The sequence below is a fragment of the Phyllostomus hastatus genome, unplaced genomic scaffold, assembly GCF_019186645.2.
Source record: "Phyllostomus hastatus isolate PE091 unplaced genomic scaffold, TTU_PhHast_1.1 phas_contig_27, whole genome shotgun sequence".
NCBI lineage: Eukaryota > Metazoa > Chordata > Mammalia > Chiroptera > Phyllostomidae > Phyllostomus > Phyllostomus hastatus.
Genome location: NW_025333829.1, coordinates 95,202 through 118,035, shown reverse-complemented (window position 1 = coordinate 118,035; position 22,834 = coordinate 95,202). Strand labels below are relative to the sequence as shown.

The 22,834-nt window shown below is 42.0% G+C and overlaps 1 non-coding gene across 1 annotated transcript; it reads left to right on the top strand.

The window, feature by feature from the left end:
- Nucleotides 1-18,655: 18,655 nt before the first annotated feature.
- LOC123818229 lies at nucleotides 18,656-18,778 on the top strand. Its single transcript, XR_006785596.1, has one exon. It is a non-coding gene; the product is annotated as a small Cajal body-specific RNA 20 (non-coding RNA).
- Nucleotides 18,779-22,834: the final 4,056 nt, after the last annotated feature.

The window sequence follows — 22,834 nt, the reverse complement described above, 5'->3', positions numbered from 1 at the left end:
CTTTAGTTCATGTCCACGTGTCATACTTATAAGTTCTTTAGCTTCTACATTTCCCATACTATTCTTGCCCTCCCCTGTCTATTTTCTACCTACCATCTATGCTACTTATTCTCTGTACCTTTCCCCCCTCTCTCCTCCTCCCACTCCCCTGTTGCTAACCCTCCATGTGATCTCCATTTCTGTGCTTTGGGTCCTGCTGTAGTTGTTTGCTTAGTTTCTTTTTGTTTTTGTTTTAGGTGTGGTTGTTAATAATTGTGAGTTTGCTGTCATTTCACTATACATGTTTTTATCTTCTTTTTCTTAGATAAGTCCCTTTAACATTTCATAAAATAAGGGCTTGGTGAGGATGAACTCCTTTAACTTGACCTTATCAGAGAAGCGCTTTATCTGCCCTTCCATTCTAAATGAAAGCTTTGCTGGACAGAGCAATCTGGGATGTAGGTCCTTGTCTTTCATGATTTGGAAGACTTCTTTCCAGCCCCTTCTTGCCTGTAAGGTCTCTTTTGAGAAATCAGCTGACAGTCTGATGGGAACTCCCTTGTAGGTTACTGTCCCCTTATCTCTTGCTGCTTCTAGGATTCTCTCCTTCATTTTTACCTTGGCTAATGTAATTATAATGCGCCTTGGTGTGTTTCTTCTTGGGTCCAACTTCTTTGGGACTCTCTGAGCTTCCTGGACTTCCTGGAAGTCTATTTCCTTTTCCAGAATGGGGAAGTTCTCCTTTATTATTTGCTCAAATACGTTTTCAATCTGTTGCTCTACCTCTTCCCCTTCTGGTACCCCTATAATTCGGATGTTGGAACGTTTAAAGATGTCCTGGAGTTTCCTAAGCTTCTCCTCATTATTTTGAATTCTTATTTCTCCATTCTTTCCTGTTTGGTTGTTTCTTTCTTCCTTCTAGTCCACTCTATTGTTTTGAGTCCCAGTTTCCTTCCCATCACTATTGGTTCCCTGTGCATTTTCCTTCATTTTTTTTATGGTAACCTGCATTTGTTCATCTAATTTGTGACCAAAATCAACCAATTCCGTGAGCTTCCTGATCACCAGTGTTTTGAACTGTGCATCTGATAGATTGGCTATCTCTTGGTCGCTCAAAAGGATGAGCACTGGGGCATTGATCTGTTTTTCTGTTTGAGACAAGTCTCTTTCTCTCTCTCTTTTTTTTTTTTTTGCAGGGGGGGTGGTTCTGGTCACTCCTGTTACGGTGAGGGGCGGAGCCTTAGGTGTTCACCAGGGCTGGGCACCCCAGTCGCTAGATTGTGACGTTGTATGTGGGGGAGGGGCGGGGGGCGGGAGGGAACAATGGCAGTAGCTCCTTTCTCCTGGGACCACAGTCCCTTCCCTGGGATCCCGGGCTGTGTGCTCTGCCCCGGTCCACAATCGCTGCCTCACTGGGTCCGCCAGCTGCTGCTCGCGTACTCAGGGTCCACCCGCTGCGATCCTGTGCGCCCCCAGATGCCTTACGTGCTCCAGGTTGCCTTATGCACCCACTGCTCTCTGCTCTCCACGCCACGATCCCGTGCTGCAACCCGCGCCCGGTTGCTTGTCTCCGCCCCTCCTACCAGTCTGGATGAACGGGTCTACTTCAACTTCTTGGCTGTCCGACTTCCATTCAGATAAATTCTCTATCAGTTCTGGGTGTTATTCTGCCTCTAAATTGTTGTTGTTCCAGTCTTGGTTGTGCGTGGAGGTACGGTGCGTCCACCTATGCCTCCATCTTGCCGGACTTCTTGCATCTTTAGGTATATCCGTATTGCTATGAATTTCCATTTTAAGGCTGCTTTCATTGTGTCCTATAGATTTTGTGTTGTTGTGTGCTAATATTCATTGTCTCAAGGTAACATTTGATTTCTTTGATCTCATTGTTAAGGAATTTATTGTTTAGCAACATATTAGCCACATGTGTTTGCGTGTTTTTCCAGTGTTTTTCCTTGTAACTGATTTCTAGTTTCATATGATTATGGTCAGAGAAGATGCTTGATTGATATGATTTTAGTCTTTTTAAATTTACCGAGACTTTTTTTTTGTCCTAACATGTGATCCACCTATAAAATGTTTCGTATACACTTGAAAAGAATGTATATTCTGCTGCTTTGGGGTGAAATGCTCTGAAAATATCAATTAAATCCACTGTTTTTTTTGGTTCTGGGTCCACTTGGTTAGGGACTCTAGTGTAAGGTGCTGCCTTTGACAGGTCCTAGGCCTCCTTTTTGGAGCTATAAAGCAATCCAAAGTTTGTGGCTGCATCTGCTGGGCCTGGGTGAATGTGGGAGGGACCAAGTTGTGCAAAGAACCAACCACTGATTCTAGGGGTAGGTCAGTAAAAGGCCCAAGGCTCCCCGAGATCTGCCTCTGTCTGCTAACTACCTGTTAGGCTTAGTCACTGAAGAACCTCTAGCGGTATATCAGTTGTGTGTGGTAGATTCCCAGTGCCTGCAGACCTGTGTGGTGGGGCAGGGTCTCGTAGTCATCAGAGTCAGGTCTCAGGGTCAGGTAGTCATCAGAGTGAGGCCAGCAGAGTTAATCAGGCCTAAATAAACCAAGATTTGGCTGTGTGAAGGGAGGATTCTACACAGAAATGGTGGTGCCAGTCGGGCATGTGAGGGGAAAAATGGTCCCTGTCCAAGGGCCACGTACCTTAGTTTTTTTCCCTGAGACTTCCCAGACCCCATGAAGGGTTTTCTGCACCGTGGGACCAGGCTGGCCCCAGCCCGCTGACAATACTGCAGAGCCCAAGCATGGTAGGGCCACTGGAAGTCAGGAAAATGGAGCTAGTGGTTCTCCCACAGTGGAAGTAGTGGATCTACCCTGGGTGGATGGGGCACTGCTGCTCTAGCATGCAGGGTTGATAGAAACAGAATTCTTGCCAGATGCAGGGATCCAATTGATACCTAGCTTCTGGTCTGGACAGGTTCTGGTGAGCCCCTTAATAGGAAGCTCTTGAAAAGCAGGTTTCCATGGGGAAGGGAACTGGGAATTGAGCTTCCAGATGAGCAAGCACTTACCTGAGTAGGGGTGGATACTCAATGGCACTTTGGATCTGAGCACTTGAAGCAGTAAACTTGGCCATCCATGATCTAGCTCCCAAAGTGTCTTTCAAACAGGCTCTGCAGTATACATGCTTAGAGTTCAAGAAGTACTTGCATTCATTGTCCAGCTGGACAGAAACAGGTACTTTTGTTAAAGCACTTTTTCTTATGATTTTGATCAAAGTCCAAGACTAACTTGAATCATACTCAACCACCATGATAGAGCTGCACAGCTCCATCACCCATATCTTCTCATTTCTTCACCTCCAGTTGTTCCTCCAAAACATAGTTCTCTTTTGGCTGGGGTTGCCCTCTGTGTGTTTCCCTGAGAACCCATTTTGAGTGCAAAGGGAGAGTCAATGTTCACTTATGTAACAATTTCTGCCTTAAAAGTTGCATCTGTGCACACATGAGGGCTACAGCATTCTTTCTACAGATTCCATAAGTGCTTTCAGGGAGCAATCAGCTGCAAGAAATAAGGACACTGGTAAGTTTGGAAAAGAAAGAGTATGTTGCTTTCATCTTAGAACTTTTAAAAGACTTTAATTAGTTACTCCTGAAACTTCTAAAAAATTTAGTTTTTCATTTCTATGACGTAAAGTTAACGATACAAGAAAAAGCACCATAGCCCTGGCTGGTGTGGCTCAGTGAATTGAGTGGTGGCCTGTGAACCAAAAGGTCCCTGGTTCAATTCCCACTCAGGGAACATGCCTGGGTTGTAGGCCAGGTCCCCAGAAGGGGGTGTGCGGGAGGCAACCACACACTGATGTTTCTCTCCCTCTCTTCCTTCCTCCTTTTCCTCTCTAAAAATTAAAAAAAAACACCATAAAAACAAGACATATTGAAAGACTCTACAAGTGGAGATTTAGGACAGTTTAGATAACAACTATAGCAATGAGAGATTTTCTTCATTGTTTTATTTTAATCTGCATCTTAAGGAGGAGAAAGAGAACTAGATAAAACAGAGTGTTTCTTGTTTGAAAGCTTGTCCATCTAGTTACTCTGGATTAATTACTGGAAATAGAAAAATATTAAAAACACTGCTGTTATTCTTAGACCCACAACAAGCCCCCAACAAGAGTTTCACTATTATAAGGAAAGCTCACATTTGTCAAATTAAGCAATCAAAGCATAAAGCATTTGGCCTTTTCTTCCTTAAATGTGGTCTGATCAATCTGGAAGGAAAATGTAAGAGGATTTTCCACTAGAGATGTAATTTTTCTTTTCAGCAGCATAGCTGTGATTAGAAAGTGTTTTGCCCTTTTTTTTCTGACTAAACATACAAAAAATATACCTCCTGGGGACAAGTTTTTAAAAACCCAATGCTTTAAAGTTAACAATGAGTAAAAAAAGAACAAAGGACTTCTTTATGGCAAACTAACCCTTTTGCCAATAACAATGATAAATTCTGGTAAAAAATAAAGAAAACTGTTTGCAGACATTAGAGAGTAATCTCAAGGAGGTAGAAAGTGGAGGGCATGCATCATGCCACTGGAAGAAGAGAAACATAGGTTACAACCACATATAGAAGGTTTGTTCTACTGAAATAAGCCCCAGTCTGCATGGCGTGGGCCAGTAGAAAGCTGCAGTCTTAATGGCCTTTGGAGTCAGAGAACAGTATATAGGATTGCTGGATTGGCTGTAAATGTAGGGAATAAACCAGGAAAGGAGGGTTCCACAAAAAGTGGGAGGAGGGAAGTTCTCAAATCTGTGTATAAACTTTCCTCAAATTCTTGACAGACTCCTGAATTGATAGTACATATGGTGTTAAAATCTAAGGGGAACAGAGGCAAAGCAACAACTGGAAGGCTGGAAGATTGGGCCAGAATTTCAACTCTGCCCATCACAGTGGAGACAGACATAAGAACTGAATTCAACCTAGGTGGACTAGACAAGACATTAGGGTTCCTACTGAAACCATGGAAACATCACACTTTAGGAGTAAAAGGCATATTCTGAACTAAGAGATTCTTCCTAAGGTGAGAGGTAAAACTAAATAGACCTGTCCTTAAAAAGGATAAAATCTGTCAGTAATATAACTACTTGCTAGAGCAAAACTCAACATGGTTTAGAGTAAACTAATAGAAAATCCAGATTCACAGTGTCCACAGTTGTCAGTGAATGAATGAATGAATGAATGATTAAATAATGAAAGTAAAAAAAATTCTCCTAAATTGATCTGTACATTTAATGTAATTCCTATAAAAATTCCAGCAATGTTTGTAGCAGACATGCTCAAGCATATTCTAATATTTATATGGAAAAGCAATTGACTCAGAAGAGCTACAACAGTTTTTAAAAAAGAATGAGGAAGGATCATTTACCAGATATTAAGTTCTGTAATATACCTATTGCAATTTAAAAAGTGTAGTACTGGCAGAAAGATAGAAACATTGATCTATAGAACAGAATAGAGAGGCCAGACATAGACCCATACAAATATGCTTAACTGATTTTTGTCAAAGCTGCTAAAGCAATTCAATGGAGGAAAGATAGACTTTTAAACATATGATATTGGAGCAACTGGACATCCACAGGTAAAAATCTGAACTTTGAACTAAAACTCACATCTTGTAGAACAATCAACTCAAAATGGGTCATGGCTTAAATGTAAAATTTTAAATTCTGAAGCTTTAGAAAAAACACAGGAGAAAATATTTGGAACATAGGGCTACAAAAAATGAGACCAAAAATGTGATGCATAAAAGAAAAATTGATAATTTGAACTTTGTAAAAATTAAAAGCATCTGCTTTGTGAAAATCCTTTAAAGAGGGCAGAAAACAAGCTACAGTCTGGAGAAAAAGTATTTTTTAGTATAATTTATTGATTATGCTGTCACAGTTGTCCCATTTTTTTTCCCCTTTGACCCTCTCCACCCAGTACTCCCCTTCCCTCCAGCAACCCCCCTCCTGAGTTCATGTCCATGGGTCATACATATAAGTTCTTTGGCTTCTACATTTCCTATACTATTCTTAACCTCCCCTGTCTATTTTGTTCCTACCAATTATGCTTCTTGATTCCTGCACCATTTCTCCCTTTCTGCCCCCTCCCAGCTGATAACCCTCTAGATGATCCCTATAACTGTGATTCTGTTCCTGTTCTGGTTGTTTGCTTAGTTTTTTTGTTTTTGTTTTTGTTTTTATATTTCAGATTCAGTTGTTGATACTTGAGAATTTGTTGTCATTTTACTGTTCATTGTTTTGATCTTCTTTTTCTTAAGTAAGTCCCTTTAATGTTTCATGTAATAATGGCTTGGTGATGATGAACTCCTTTAGCTTTACCTTGTCTGGGAAGCACTTTATCTGCCCTTCCATTCTAAATGAGAGCTTTGCTGGGTGGAGCAATCTTGGCCGTAGGTCCTTGCTTTTCATGACTTTGAATATTTATTGCCAGTCCCTTCTAGCCTGCAGTTTCTTTTGAGAAATCAGCTGACAGTCCTATGGGGACTCCTTTGCAGGTAACTCTCTGCTTTTCTCTTGCTGCTTGTAAGATTCTCTTTTTAGCTTTGACCCTTGGCATTTGTGTCTTGGTGTTGCCCTCTTTGGGTTCCATTTGATGGGGACTTTCTGTGCTTCCTGGACTTGCATGTCTATTTCCTTCACCAAATTAGGAAGTTTTCTTTCATTGTTTTTTCAAATAGATTTCTGATTTGTTGCTCTTTTTCTTCTCCTTCTGGCTCTTCTATGACATAAATGTTGTCCCTCTTGAAGTTGTCCTAGAGGCTACTTATACTACCTTCACTTTTTTGGATTCTTTTCTTAAAGATTTTATTTATTTATTTTTAGAGAGAAGGGAAGGGAGAGAGAAAGAGAGGGAGAGAAACATAGAGTGTGGTTACTTCTTGCATGCCCCCAACTGGGGACCCAACCTGCAACCCAGGCATGTGCCCTGACTGGGAATTGAACTGGTGACCCTTTGGTTTGCAGGCCAATACTCAATCCACTGAGCCACACGAGCCAGGCTATTTTCCTGAAATACTTAATTCTGTAAAACTAACTTTTGAAATGTGGCTGTCTTCTTCCTTCACATTGTTTCCAGTATCATAAAGGAGTAAATGCACTATTTTATATGTGTATTTATATCTATGGTTGTTCATATTTGCATGTGTAGTGGTGCATGTGCATTTACAGTCATCATTTTCAATCAATTCACTTTTACATTTTCCACAATTTTATATTACTCATAGAATTTGGCACATGATAAATACCTCAGTGTTTCTTTTACAGATACTCCACTTTAAATACTGATAGTAATAATTACATTAACAGCATTGGTTATTACTTGTGTGGTGGGGTGGGGGCAGATAATGAATGACCTGATGAATGAGGAGGCACAGGCCACCCACAAGGGGTCAGCAGGGAGCTCACATTTTGGGGAAGTAAAAACTCCAGGGTGATTTTGAATGATGGCGCAGTTTCAATACACTCACACAAAGGAAGTAAAGTCACAAGATTTCTTCCTTACTGGTCCCAGAAGTCGGGTAGGAATGAACTGAGGCAAGAGCAGTCCTCTGTCCCAGGTCACCAGCCCGGGAGATAGAGAGCAAAGTAACAAAAAACTATTACTCATAAGGTGGTTGGGACACGGTCACTCATTTTTCTCAGCTTCAACTCTCTAAGCAGTTATTTTTTAAGGTGTCCTGGGAAAAGCAAGGAAGGAACTTGTGGTGGGAATCCTAAGTTCAGGTTCTTAGTTATATGACAAAACTTTGGGTGTGAGCAGGGTTGTCATACTGTTAAAATGCCTAGGCAACAATGCTGAATAGCTCTTTTCTCCTCATGGTACTGAGCCCTGCTCTGTACCTCCAGGCCTGGTGTTAGACACTATGAGCATCAAGTCTTTTACTCCTCACAGCAATAGTATGTAGTAGATGTTGGTCCCATCCTCACCTTTCTACCTTTTCCAACCATGAAGTACCATACATCTCAGCTGGGTTAAGGAGTTAAAATCAGGTAAAATTAGATCAAAGTATGAAATCAACAAATCTTTACAACACAATTATTTGATAAAGAGGAATGCCAAGTATGAAAGAGGGACATTTTAAAGGTTATGAAGCAATAACCAAATCAGGAAGAAAATAGGACCACAGAATTAAGAAAAAGAAGAAACAAAAGAATAGGGAAAATATTTGCAACGAATGATAGCTAAGCCCTAGCTATTTAAAAATATTTTATAAATTATTAAACTCCGGAAGAATATCACCAAATGTCCCAGTATCCAAAGGGGAAGAAGATAGACATCACAGGACAAAAAGCGCACAGAAGATAGCACTCAAAAAAGTTGTAAACCTCATTATGTAACAAGAAAGTACAAATCCAACAAATGCTACTTTAAACCTATTTAACAAACAAAAGCAAATTTTAAATAATAAAACATAATGTTTGTGAGGCTGTGGGGAAATCTATACATTGTACATGGCCATAATAACAGTCAACATTTACTTTGCCCACCTTCCTCATAACATTTCTATGCAAGAGAACTATTTTTTCTCCTATTTCATATATCACACAACTGTGGCTCAGAAAAAGACAGGTACGCAGTCCACCATCACACAGCTAGTATGGGCAGAGCCAGCTGAATAAAGATCAAAATTCCCATGTTCTTAACCAAAACCAGGCATTGCCTCCCACAGCAATATGTAACAAAAACAATGAAAAGGTTTTATTCCTTCACTTAAATATTTCAGGCCTGGAATATTTTCCTAAGAATTTAAAAGAAAAAAGCCATAGGTACAAATATGTTCATTCAATCAAATGATATCTGTTGATCCCTCATTTTGTAGCAGGAAAACAACCTTATACAAATTATAAGATGTAAATGTAGATATTAAGATGAAAACTGTGGTAAAATATTTGAAAGCATTTGTGAAATAATGTTAAATGGGCAAACTGCATGGGAATGGAAAACATTTGTTCACTGAGCAAGGCCCAAGAGCTGAATTGGTTTAGAAAAGTTATGTGATAAAGGAAAATTCCTTTTTAAAAAAACATTAGGGTATATTTTATTTAACACAATATATTTAAAATATTATGTTAACATGTAAATGATATACAAATATTGATAAAATATCTTACTGTTTTGCACTAAGTTTTTGAAACCGCGTGTATATTTCACAATTATGGTGCATCTTCTTTTTTTTTTAAAGATTTTTATTTATTTATTTTTTAGAGAGGGAAGGGGGGGGGGAGAGAGAGATAAACATCAATGTGTGGTTGCTGGGGGCCATGGCCTGCAACCTTGGCATGTGCCCTGACTGGGAATCGAACCTGCGATGCCTGGTTCGCAGCCCGTGCTCAATCCACTGAGCTATGCCAGCCAGGGCATGGTGCATCTTCTCAATGTGCCCAAAGTACTGAGTTAGCAAGTGACAGATCTAGAATTTAAATCTAGGGCATTTGGCTCCAAAGCTGTGGCCTTAATCACATGCATGTTGCCTACTAATGAGGCACACTTTAGAGAAGATTTAAGAAACACTTGGATATTATTAGGCAATGTACTAAATCTTAATCACTATCAACTTCAGTCAATGTAACCCTGTAATTCTCTGAGGCATGGATAGAAGATTTTTTCGAGTTCCTGCTGAACCTTTTCTTGGAGTCAGCTTCCTCTGGGGCTTGCTGCCTAATCTAGAACTCCAGGTCAGCTTTATGTTAAAGCCCTTCCAAGGGAATGCCTCAGGCATGATTTCTCTCTGTGATGGGTACAAATGGTACAGCTGATCTGTTTACTTTACTTAGACTGGTGGAAGAAAAGAAGCATGGCCTTCCTTACCAGACCGGCCTGGCCCTGCTCACCAGGTCTTTGCTGGGTTCTCCTTGGCTGCCTGGCTGTTTTCTGTACGTTATGACCAGTATAGAAGGGGAAGACTACACAGTTGCCCGTGAGTGGCTTTTCCTCCAGAAAAAAGACTTTTCCTATCACTTTGAATGTGAAGTTCTATAGTTTCCATATTTAAACTGAATAATTCCTTGTCAACTATTATAACCCTGGATATGACACTGCAGTTTGGACAAAGACTGCTTTTGCAAAGGGGGAGTCTTATTTTTTTTTCTGTTACCAATTAGTGCTTATATTTTATGGACATAAAGTCATTACCATTTCTACCTTTTAACACTTGGTCATTACTTAGCTTCCTGTTGCTGTAAAGCCACACCAAAATTTGGGGGGTTTAAACAGTCATTTTATTTAGTTTGAGATTTTGTGGGTTGAAGAATTTATGCACTATGAACCCCACTTGGCACACAAAATCAGGAACACAGAGAATTCACATCTCCACTGAAAATACACAAACTTGCCCTAAAAAACACAATTCACTGACTTTCTTCATTTATCCACTTCATTCAATGGACAGTTGGTAAACTTCTCTTGATGATATGCTTTGAAAAATTTAACTCTGGCAGAAAAATACTTTAGAGACTGTCATAGGATGCCAATAGCTTGGAAGACAGGGAATACAAAATGAATGCTGATGACAGGGACTCATAGCAGGTCAAAGCCAAGCCAAAGGAAAGCACAGGTGGAGGAGGCAAGCACGGCATGGGCGACGTGGGTGTTCTGGGCTGCAATGGTGCCAGAGGATCCAACTCCAATGGGCTCCAGAACAAAAATGTCATTGTAGGATCCATCCAAGATTATAACAACAGGGTGACCCATGGCAACAGGGGACACACTTGAGAAGCAAAGCCCTCTGATACCTCCAACACATGGCCCTTCTATTCTTAAACCAAATTTCAATTGGAGGAAAAAAAGGGGGTTGGTTTAGTATATTGACCAGTTAGGGTCATAACAAAAACACAACATGCAAAAAAAATCTATGTGTTATTGAGCATTTCTAAATTTTTTTTGTGTGTGTGTGTTTTTTTTTAATTTTGAGATTTTAAAAATTTACTTTTAGATGGAGGAGAAGTGAGGGAGAAAGACAGAAATAGCAGTGTGCGAGAGATACATCAATCAGTTGCTTCTTGCACGCCCCCTCCTGGGGACTTGGCCTGCAACCCAGCCATGTGCACTGACTGGGAATCGAACTGGCGACCTTTCAGGTCACAGGCCAGTGTTCAATCCACTGAGCCACACCAGCCAGGGCTAAATTTTATCTTTACTGTATTTTTTCATTACCATTTATCCCCCTTATATCCTTTCCCCCCTCCCCCACCCTCTCCTCCTCACCCCCCCGCAATCACTACACTGTTGTCCATGTCCATGAGTCCTTTTTCTTTTTTGCTCGATCCCCCGCTTCAGAGTGAGATTTTAAATCATAATGGGAAAAGCTATTTCCTTATTGCTAACATATCTTAAAAAATAAATAAAGTAGAATAAAATATCTTAGGAAAGTTGATACTGTGCCCCCTAACTTCAGCTCACCCTTAGTGAGCGTGAACAGTGTGCCAAGCTCTGGACTAGGCTTATTGGTTTGTTTCTATCCTCCCACCTTTAATATTCTTTAATTATTTTCCAGGTCTTGGATGAAAGAGTAACTAGTGAATTGTACTGTGTCTCTGCTGCTAATGCTTTGCCTGGTAGTATCCTGACAGCTGTCCAGCTGCTCTGCTCGCTCCTCAGTAGAGGTAGTATCGCCCTGGTGAAGGGCGGGGAGCTGAACATGGTAAAAATGCAACCCCTTTCAAAGTCATACTGAGGGAACCAGCCCCCCTATTTCAAAAGCCCATCTACATCCTGAAGTAACTAATCAAGAGGAGCACATTGAATTTTTAGACAGGTTTCCTTCAAGGATGACTATGAGCAAATATTCATCCTAGGAAACTTATTGGGAGCTAAAACAGTGGTCCAGCAATGGGGCCAAGCGGGTTTATCACTTGTCTTGCTAGGAAATGAGAGTTGCCAAAGCTCTGGACACTGCTTTCATATTTTATTTAGCATTTGTTTGTTTGTTTGTTTGTTTGTTAGTTTGTTTGTTTCCTTCCTTATTTAATCCTCACTCGAGGACATTTTTCATTGCTTTTAGAGAGAGAAAGGGGGAAAGAGAGAGAAGCATTGATTAGTTGCTGCCTGTACGTGCCCTGACTGGGGATTGAACCCACAACCTAGATATGTGCCCTGGCCAGGAATTGATCCACAAACTTTTGGTGTATGAGCCAAGTCTCTGACCAACTGAGCCACACTGACCAGGGCGATATTTTAGCCTTTAATGCTAAGGAAAGTTTGGCCAAACCAGGTTCAAATTTATTAACTCTCAATTTCTGCCCAGCCAGTAGTTTGGAGGGAAGGATGCAGACCATTGCCAATTCTGCATGTGTCAACCTTCCCCCACCCGCCAACCACCCTGGATTTAGGGCAAAGTCAGCCAACACTGATCTAGCTACAGGATCAGGATTCCAGATGGAAGGTGATGTTGCCTGGGGTTGAGAAGCACTCTAGGTCCTTGCCACCCTTACTCCTCAGCTAGGAGATCCCAATTCTATCACCAGTTCCTAAGGCAGGGGAGTGGAACTGGGCATTTTAGAACAAGGTTAGCAAGTGGCATCCCTGTGTTTACTGCAGCATTATTTGCAATAGCCAAGGTATGGAAACAACCTAAGTGTCCAGCAGTGGATGAATGGATAAAGAAAAAATACTTATATCATGTATATTGTGTATATATATGGTGTGTGTGTGTGTGTGTGTGTGTGTGTGTGTGTGTGTATGATGGAATGTTATGCAGCCATAAAAGGGAATGAAATCTTGACATTTGTGATGTGACAACATGGATGGACCTGGAGGGCATTATGTTAAGTGAAGTAAGTCAGAGAAAGACAAATACTGTATGATCCGATAGGTGGAATCTAAACAAACAAAAAATAACTGAGCTGATACATACGGAAAACAGATCTGTGGTTGCCAGAATGGGTAGCTTCTGGGAGAAATGGGTGAAGGAAGTCAAAACATACAAATGTTCACTTACAAAATAAATGTCACGGGGATATAATGTACAGCATGGTGACTATAGTTAATTATACTGTGCTGAGTATTCGAAAGTTACTAAGAGAATAAATTTTATTTTTTAGCTTCATTTTAAAAAATTTTCAGTTGGAGTTGACATACATTATTAGTTTCAGGTGTACATGGCAGTGTTAGACATTATGTAACTTGCTAAGTGATCGTTCTGATAAATCTTTCACCCATCTGACACCATACATAGTTATTAGAATATTGTTGACTATATTCACTATGTTGTACTTTGCGTCCCCATGACTATTCTGTAACAATCAATTTGTACTTCTTAATCCCCCCACCTTTTTCACCCATTTCCCCGGACCCTCTCCCATCTGGCAACAATTGAAATGTTCTCAGTATCTATGAGTCGGTGTCAGTTCTCCTTGTTTGTTTCTTTTTGTTTTCCAGATTCATTTGTTGATAGATATGTATTTATTGCCATTTTATCATTCATATTTTTTATTTTTTCCTCCTCAAAGAAGATCCTTTAAGGAGGAAGCTTCATATCATACTGGTCTGATGGTGATGAATTCCTTTAGCATTTTCTTGTCTGGGAAGCTCTTTCTTTGTCCTTTGATTCTAAATGATAGCTTTGCTGAGTAATCTTGGTTGCAGGTCCTTGCTTTTCATCACTTTGGATTCTTGCCAGTCCCTTCTGGCTGCAAAGTTTCTGTTGAGAAGTCAGCTGACGGTCTTACGGGAGCTCTCTGATTTTATCTTGCTGCTTTCAAGATTCTCCCCTTGTCTTTAACCTTTGGCATTGTAATTATGATGTGTCTTGGTGTGGGTCTCTTTGGGTACATCTTGTTCAAGACTCTGTGCACCTCCTGTACTTGTATGTCTATTTCCTTCACCATGTTAGGATGTCTATTTCCTTTGCCGTGTTAGGGAAGTGTTTTGTCACCGTTCTTTTTTCAAATAGGCTTTCAACTCCTTGCACTCTCTCTTCTTCTGGTACCCCCCTGATGCGAATGTTGGTTGTCCCAGAGGCTCCTTATACCATATTCACTTGAGGGGTTCTTTTTTTTCTCTTTTTACCGTGCTGATTGGGTGTTTTTGCTTCCTTACAATCCAGATTGCTGATTTGATTCTCAGCTTCATCTACTCTACTGTTGATTCCCTGTAAAATTCAGGGGTGTCCAACCTTTTGGCATCTCTGGGCCACACTGGAAGAAGAAGAGCTGTCTTGGGCCACACATTAAATACATTGCAACACGACATCACAAAACATCTCATAACGTTTTAGGTAAATTTACCATTTTGTGTTGGGCCACATTCATAGCCATCCTGGGATGCATGCTGCCTGTGGGCTGTAGGTTGTACACCCCTGCAAATTACTCTTCATTTCAGTTATTGTATCTGTCATTTCTGAATGGTCTTTTTTTATGCTGTCGAGGTTCACACTTAGTTGATTGAGCACCCCCATAACCAGTGTTTTTAAACTCTACATCTAGTAGACTGCTTGCCTCCATTTTGTTTAGTTCTTTTTCTGGCATTTTGTTCTGTCCTTTCATTTGGGCCATGTTTCCTTGTCTCCTCATTTTGGCAGCCTCTCTGTGTTTGTTTCTCTGAATTAGTCAGAGGTGCTATGTCTCCCAGGCTTGGTAGAGTGGCCTAATGTAGCATGTATCCTGTAGGGTCCAATGGCACATCACAACCTCCCCATCACTCAAGCTGGGCACTCAAGGTAGCATCTATCTACCATGTAGGCTGAGTACACCTTCCTCTTGTAGTCGAGCCTTGATTTTTGTTTGCAGGTCAATGGGAGGGATTTACCCTGAGGCTAGTAATCTGCAAGGGCTGGCTGTGACCATCAACCACTGTGGAGGATCAGCTGTATAGGGGCCCACCCCTGGAGCAGGACTTAACTTCTGTGGGGCTCTGGTGTCCGCTGAGTCTGCCCCTTGGTTGTGTCATCTGTGGAGGTGGTTGGGTAGTGGTGCTTCAATGTGGTCTGAAGCTGTCCACCAGATGTGCTGGCTTGGGATGTACCTCCCAGGAGGTCCCTTGACCCAGGCCAAGGTCAACTGCCACCTATGTTCTGCTCGAGGCGACCTGGTATGAGTTACAGAGTGATCTGCAGATGGCTGCTACTTGTGCTGGGCTTGGAGGTGCCCAGGTGAAGCCAAGCTGCAAACCAAGGCTGACTGCTGTTAGTGCTGGGGCCGGGGCCACTTAGCAAGAGGTACAGAGCATGCTGAGGTCGGGTGCTGCTTGTTTGAGAGGTTTTCGGAAAATCTGAAGCATGAGCCAGGAGAGGCCATTCTTGGGGAAAAGCCACTGGAAACTGCTTGGCTGGGTCTGAAAGTTGGGTGAGATGGGACCTCGGGGAATGACCAGGGTAGGGCAAACAGTGTGAGCCAGGTTCATGGATGGAGTGTCAGATATGGGGCCCACCTGCAGGCTTTGTGGGGGGAGGGCTCATCAAAGGAACGATGACCTCTGTCGACACTTGTATCTGAGAGAAAGCTGCCTCCTAGCTCTCCCAATGTAGGACAATTCAGTTCTTCCCCATATGTCTCTGGTGCCTTTTAAACTGCTGCTCCAGTGCTGGAGCTCAGAGGAAGTGAGTCCGGGTAAGTTGATGTAGGGTCCCTTTAAGAGGAACTCCCTGGGACTCCAGAACATCCCCATCTCCCTCAGCCTCAATCCCCACTGGTTTTTTTATACTCAGAAGTTATGGGGACTTTTCTTCCTGGCTCTGGAGCCCTGGCCTAGGAGACCTGGTGTGGGGCCTGGACACCTCACTCCTCAGGTGGTCCTCTGAAGCTGATCTCCCTCCCAATTTGTGTCTGCCGCATGTGGGTGTGGGGCCAGCTGTTCCATGCTTCCACCCCTCCTACTGGTCTCAGTGTGGCTTCTTTAATTCCCTAGTTGTAGGACTTACATTCAGCCAGATTTCAGGTAGTTCTGAGTGATGGTTGTTCTGTAGCTGTAGTCATGATGTGGTGGTGGGAGGAAGTGTGTACCACATTTACCTATGTGGCCATCTTATAAGAGAATAAATTTGAAAAGTTCTCATCGCAAGAAAAACTTCTGGAACTATATGGTGACTGTAACTAGACTTACTGTGGTGATCATATATATATATAAATGGTCTGTCCAGAAGGTATCTAGCCAAGTAATATGAAAAATAGAGACATTGCCCTGGCTGGCGTAGCTCAGTAGATTGAGCGTGGGCTGCAAACCAAAGGGTCACTGGTTGGATTCCCAGTCAGGGCACGTGCCTGGGTTGTGGGCCAGGCCCCCAGTAGGGAGCGCTTGAGAGGCAACCACACATTGTAACTTCTCTGCCTCTCTTTCTCCTTCTCTTCCCCTCTCTCTAAAAAATAAATAAAATTTTACAAAAAAGTGTGCTGTTTGTAAAAAAACAGAGACATTTATTGAAGAAGATACAAGATATAAGAAACATTGTACAGAGGGCAATGACACCTCAGTCCCCTTCAACATAGGTGCCTTGGGACCTCGCACAGTTCTCCCAGTTGCCGTCAGCTGCCCCGTCGTATTTTCCTGATTCTCATCAATGGCCTGAAATCTCTTCCCTTTCAAAGGTGATTTTAGTTTCGGGAAAAGCCAGAAGCCACAAAGCACCAGATCTGAGCTGTACAGGACTGGGTCACCTGGGTGATTTGATGTTCCCCCCCCAAAACTCTGCACAAGACGTGATGCATGAGTGGGCACATTGTTGTGATGAAGCTGCCAATCAGCAGTTACCCATATATGAGGCCTTCTGAATCATCCGAATAGTTTCCATGCAGGAATGTTCAAGCTTAATGCAAAATTTCATGCAGATTTGTTGCTCTACTTGCTCCGTCATTTTGAGTGAGACAACCACACAGTACACATGCTCACTCAATGGTGTCTACCACCCCCCACTGACTAGTACAGTGAAGCCATCATTGTTCACACAGACACATTCCAGTCTACTATCTTTGGCTGCCAGGTTATATCGAAATTGCACAAACCATTCTCATTATATTAACAATGGCTGGACTTTATCTGTACAGACCACACACACACACATCATAATGTTGTACACCTGAAATATGTTATATGTCAATTGTACCTCAATAAAAGTTAATTCATTTAAAGCAAAAACAATGTGGAGATGGGGTCATACAAAAGGCTTTTCTCGAAATGCCTGGCAACTATTTTAAAAAATGTCAGTGAAACCTCATATTCCATTCAGCATCCTAGTCATGGGATTTACATTTTATTTAGTCTGTTAGAAAGTTTCTAACCTACAAACTGACACTGTAGGCCTCCTCCCTGCCTGACTCCTCATTTTTGCTCACCAATGTCAGGATTTAGAATCCTTCTTGTCCGTGAGTATGTACAGGGTGGAGAAAAATAGGTTTACGGTTGCATTGTGACATTTTTTGAGTTAAAAGAGCTATTATAATCATCATAACCTGCATGTCTTTGATACCAACAACTGCAAACCTACTTTTCCTTACCCTGTAGTCTGAAGAAGGCCAGTATAATAGAGTTCATGGGGGATATTCAAATGTACCAGTGGTCCAACCTCCCTAAACAGCCAGAACCCACAGTGGGTTGTCATACGGACCAATACTAGACCCCTATTCACAATTCTGGTTATATAACACAGATTATTTGCAAAAGAGAGGGAGGAAAGCACATATTAAGGCTTTCTTGGTGGAACCCATCCTATAGAATTTGGAAGTCTATGAGAACATTTTGTTTGTTTCTGTGGCTGCTTTTTCCCTTTAGAACCCGATTGAGGCAGCACTATACAAACCCTTGAAGGGGGGGAAGCAAGTCACCAAAACTGAATTGTTTCTTTGCCTCTGAGCTGCATTTGCCCAAAGTTAGCAGAGCCCTGGTCCTCCCAAGCCCTGGTCAGCCATGACTGAGATCCCTGCCCTTGGCACTCAGTGGCCTGCCTGGTTGGGCTGCTTTCCAGGCAGCTCCCAAGCAGAAGGTCTGCAGCCAGATTCTGTCAGTGCACTCACACGCACTGTCGGCAGCAAAGCTCATAAGCCCATCCTGATTTTTCCTCCTTTACTTTTCTTCTCCATCTCACCCCAAATTATTCTTTGATGCAACTTGGGTTTATGTATGGTCTCAGGGAATCACCTCTTGACCCACTGACCCATAAGTCAGTCATCACTGACTGAGGAAATGAAAAAGTATTTCAAATAGCCCCCAGGTGAGCATCCAGCCTGAACTCAGAGCCACCTCACACTACCAACAAGCTCCGCACAACCCGTCTCTTCACAAAAAGGAAGAAAAAGATCTCTTAGGGATTAGAAATTCCTCAACAGTGGGTGGTTTGGGGGGGGGGGGGGAATAAAAGATAGAAAATTGTACTGCAACGGCAATTAAAATAAAGAAAAAAAAAAAGGATTCCTCAACAGTGTTCACTAATGCATTTGGTAGTTTCTGAGATTTCACTGTGTGTGGCATCCTCAGGGCACACAGTTGATCCTATATTAATCTTGTCTAGCACTTAATGCCTTTCTTAGGTTGGTAGAACTCTGAAATTGTTTTAGTTTATTTCCTGTTTTAGACACATGTCAAAAGTTGCACCTCTCCGTTGCACCGCACCATAAAGCACAACCAACTACATTAGCAACGTTTGCAGACTGACGTATCTGAGTATTCCACAAAATTAACATTTAGGGCTGCCACTCTACACCGTTTTACCAAACACTTAAAAACAATGGCAGGAGAGGGCCTCTCTCTCCTGGGGGGTTCCTTTTCTTCTGAGCCAGAGCTGGAGGGCAGGATCAGCTTTAAGGATTATTATTGGGGCTGCCTTGAGCTGGGCAGCCTTGTTTTCCTACCTCAGATATTTGTAGTTGCCGGGAACCCCTGCTTGATTTGTGCCAGGCTATGGCTGTAAGTGGTCACCCTGGGCATAACACCTCTGGCTTTCCTTGGATACTTCCAGGCTCTCGTGAGCTGATATGGTCTAGGTTTCTCCAAAAGTAACTTGGTCCTATGTCTGCCCCGTAGGCAGGATGTATGCCAATCCAAATAAGTGGTCACCTATCTCAAAGATGCCTACGCTTCAAGGGGAGTGTCCAGAAGCGGGGACTTCTATTGTAAAAGGGGCGCCTGAGGCCAGCAAACTCAGGATAACCTTACCATTTTTCCCTGCCTGGATTAACTTGGGTGCCAACCCAACAGCCCCACCCATCAGCCCTACCCATCAGCCCATAGCTGTGTCCTGCACAGGGTTCCTTACAGGGTTGAGAGGCATGGGGTGGTAAGGAACAGCCATGAGTGGGTGCTGGAGGAGTGTCACAGGTGTCAGGCAAGGAAATCAGACCTGACACCTAGTACCCCCACTACAAGTGCAAGCCCAGCTTCTAAGCAGTTAGCTCCACCCAATGGGACAGCTCACTGTCCCTCCAACCAGGGCACTTTGCCTCGGGAAAGTTTTCTATATTGACGTGGCTTCTTCCTTAGCTGATAAAACAGTGTTTTAGAAAAGCTCTAAAGTTCTCAGCTCTAAATTCCCTATCTGTTGATAAGGACAACTTCCTGGTACAGGGGTAATGCCTTTCACATGGGAAATTTATTTTCTGCTTTCAGGGGTCAGAGGAGGGTCAGCATGCTGTTCTTGTACTGGCTGTTTCTCAAGTAACTTAAATTCAAAATAGTCAATATGCCAATGTAGCGTATTTGGGGTGGCAACTTTTGCTCCCCTTCAGTTAAAAAATCCACCCTCATCCATCCAGGCTGACCCCTCCCACTAGTTCTGATAGGCACAGACAAGGCATGCTTCAGACAACACTGCTGCACACTCCTAGTGACTCCAGAAGCTCCACCCCACCCTAGTTTGCCTCAGCCTAGAGCGGGTTCCCTCCTATCACTAGAGAACCCTTCCTTCCAGGGTTGGGATCATCATCAAATGTTTACAGCTGAACAAATGTGGGACCTGGAATAAGCCAAGAGAACATATTTTTTAAATTCTTAAGCTTGTATATCATCCTGCCTATGATTAACCATCTGTACACCTTGGCTCATTGCTCTGATGACTCCTTAGGAGAACCCTGCTTCCATATCATTGCTATAGGAGAATAATGCCCAGATCTTTCCCCTTTGGGCAAATAAGGACACTGCCAAAATGAATTAAGATCCTCATTTCCATCCCACCCTACCCTTCCTAAACACCACTACGCCAACGTCACCAAAAATATAAATAGAACTCTACTTCAGTCATTTCCAATTATTTTCACCAGAAATGAAAAATAGTTCTATGTGTCCACCCAAGCACATATGATGTCAGTTCCTCAAAAAATAGATTTTAAAAGGTGCATAAGCATTTTGAATTCATTGTCTGTATGCTTTCTTCATATTCATTTGCATCAACATTCATATAATTGTTGCCCAGTGCTTGAGAAACCAGGTTACAAAGCTCTCCCCACTGTGTACCAACAGCTATTGAGCTAAGTGGTGGGGATAGTTACTTCCTGTGAATTTTTTGGTGCTCTAGAAATTCAGCTTCTACCTGTGAGTGCCAAGAGTATTTAGCATTAGTTCCAATCATACAAAGAACAAGCTTCTGTATAACATCTACAGTGCTTATCTCTCCTATAGCATCTAGAAGGCCACTGGCTTCCCAAAGTCACAACATCCATGCTCAAAGTTATTATTTGTGCCCAACACTTGATCCTTCACATATTCCTCTCAGTAAGTGGTGTTATCTTCTGTTTTAAGCCAGAACCCCTGGAATCATCCTTGACACTCCTCTCTTCATTAATTCTCATTCACTCCATCACAAGATAATTCTCATTGTCACAATGAGGTATCCCACTATTATATAGTGAGCAGAGAACAAGGAAGGGCACTAAAAAAATCCTACAATGCACAGCAGAGTCCCCCACAATAAAGAATGATCCCTTCCAAAATGTCATTAGTGCCCAGCTTGAGAAACTCTAAGCTAATAGTATTGTACCAATGCCAGAGTTTTCTGGCTTTGACAATATACTATGGTTACATATGATGTTACCATTGGGGGAAGCTACATGAATGGCATGCAGGATCCCTATGTACTATTTACCAACTTCTTGTAAGTTGTAAGCTACAGTCATACCTTGGTACTTGTCAGCTTCAGAACTCATCAAACCCTGTACTCGTCATGTGTTGACAAGAAAAAAATGTTTCACCACTCAGTGCTTGCTCAGGACGTGTCACACTTGGTAGAAGTTGTATGAGTCATGACACTGCCCTGCAACAGAAAATGCTTCATCATTTGGTACTCGTCAGTCTCGACGCTCCTCACGAGTTCCAGAACAAATTAACCTACTGACTACCGCTGTATTTCTAAATCAAAAGTTGTAACAAAAATAATAGTTAATTAAACCTTCTAATTACTCTCCACTGTGCTCAATATGACCCCCCACATTTAAGCATATTATTCAAACCCAATTCCATATCCACTATTTACTGACTGTGTGTCCTCAGTCACTCAAACTCTGTGATTCACAGTATTCTCACTTTTACAGTGCAGATGATGCCATTGTAAAAATTACATGACATGTGTCTGTTCTTATGCCAGTACCAGGCTGTTTTGATTACAGTGGCCTTGTAATACAGTTTGATATCAGGTATTGTGATCCCTCCTACTTTGTCCTTCTTTCTCAAAATTCCTGTAGCTATTCGGGTCGTTTATGGTTCCATATAAATTTTTGAATCGTTCATTCTATATCTGTGAAGCATGTCACTGGTACTTTCATAGGGATTGCATTGAGTCTATCAATTGCTTTGGGTAGCATGGACAATGTACATAGCAGCACAATTTACAATAGCCAAGTACTGGAAGCAACCTAAGTGCCCATCAGCAAATGAGTGGATCATAAAGCTATGGTACATTTACACGATGGACTACGCAGCACAAAGAAAGAAGGATCTCCTGCCCTTTGCAACAGCATGGATGGAACCAGAGAGCATTATGCTAAGTGACATAAGCCAGGTGGTGAAAGACAAATACCATATGATCTCACCTTTAACTGGAACTTAATCAACACAACAAACAAGCATGCAAAATATAACCAGAGACACTGAAATTAAGAACAAACTGACAGCAACCAGAGGGGAGGGGGGAGGGGATAATGGGGGGAAAAGGGGGAAGTGTTTTCAGGAACAAACATAAAAGACACATGGACAAAACCAAAGGGGGTGGGATCGGGGGAGGGAGGTGGGAATGGCTGGTGTGGGAGGGTAGTGGCGGGGGTAAATGCAGACAACTGTACTTGAACAACAATAAAATAAAAATTTTAAAAAGTTATGTGACATGGAGTTCATGAAGGTACTCCATGATTTGTTAACTGGTGTACAAATTTGGGGAACTATAACTTTTAGCTCTGGCTAAACTTTATATAACTTTCCCCTACCTCATCTCACACCAAACTGATGTATTTGCTTTCCCATATTTTTTATCCTTCTGTGTCATCTTCGTTTTAAGCAATTTGCCTAAAATATCTCTTCCTTCTTCAACTCTGTCCAAATTCTTTCCATCGAGGATTTATGCACAAAGACAAACTGGTTACACAAATAGTGAAAAAACGGCCAACTAAATTATGGTATCTGACCAGCAGTGTTGGCCATCAATTCATTCATTCAAGAAATGGAATGCTACCCAGATAATGTCACATTAAAGGAATTCCTCATCAGCAAGCCCTTATTATATGAAATGTTAAAGGGACTTATCTACGAAAAAGAAGCAAATCAAAACTATTAGGAGTAAAATGACAACAAATGCACAACCACCAACAAATGAACCTAAAAAACAAAAACCAAAACAAACTAAGCAAACAACTAGAACAGGAACAGAATGACAGAAATGGAGATCACATGGAGGACTATCAGTGGGGAGGGGGGGAAGGGGGAGAATGGGGGGAGA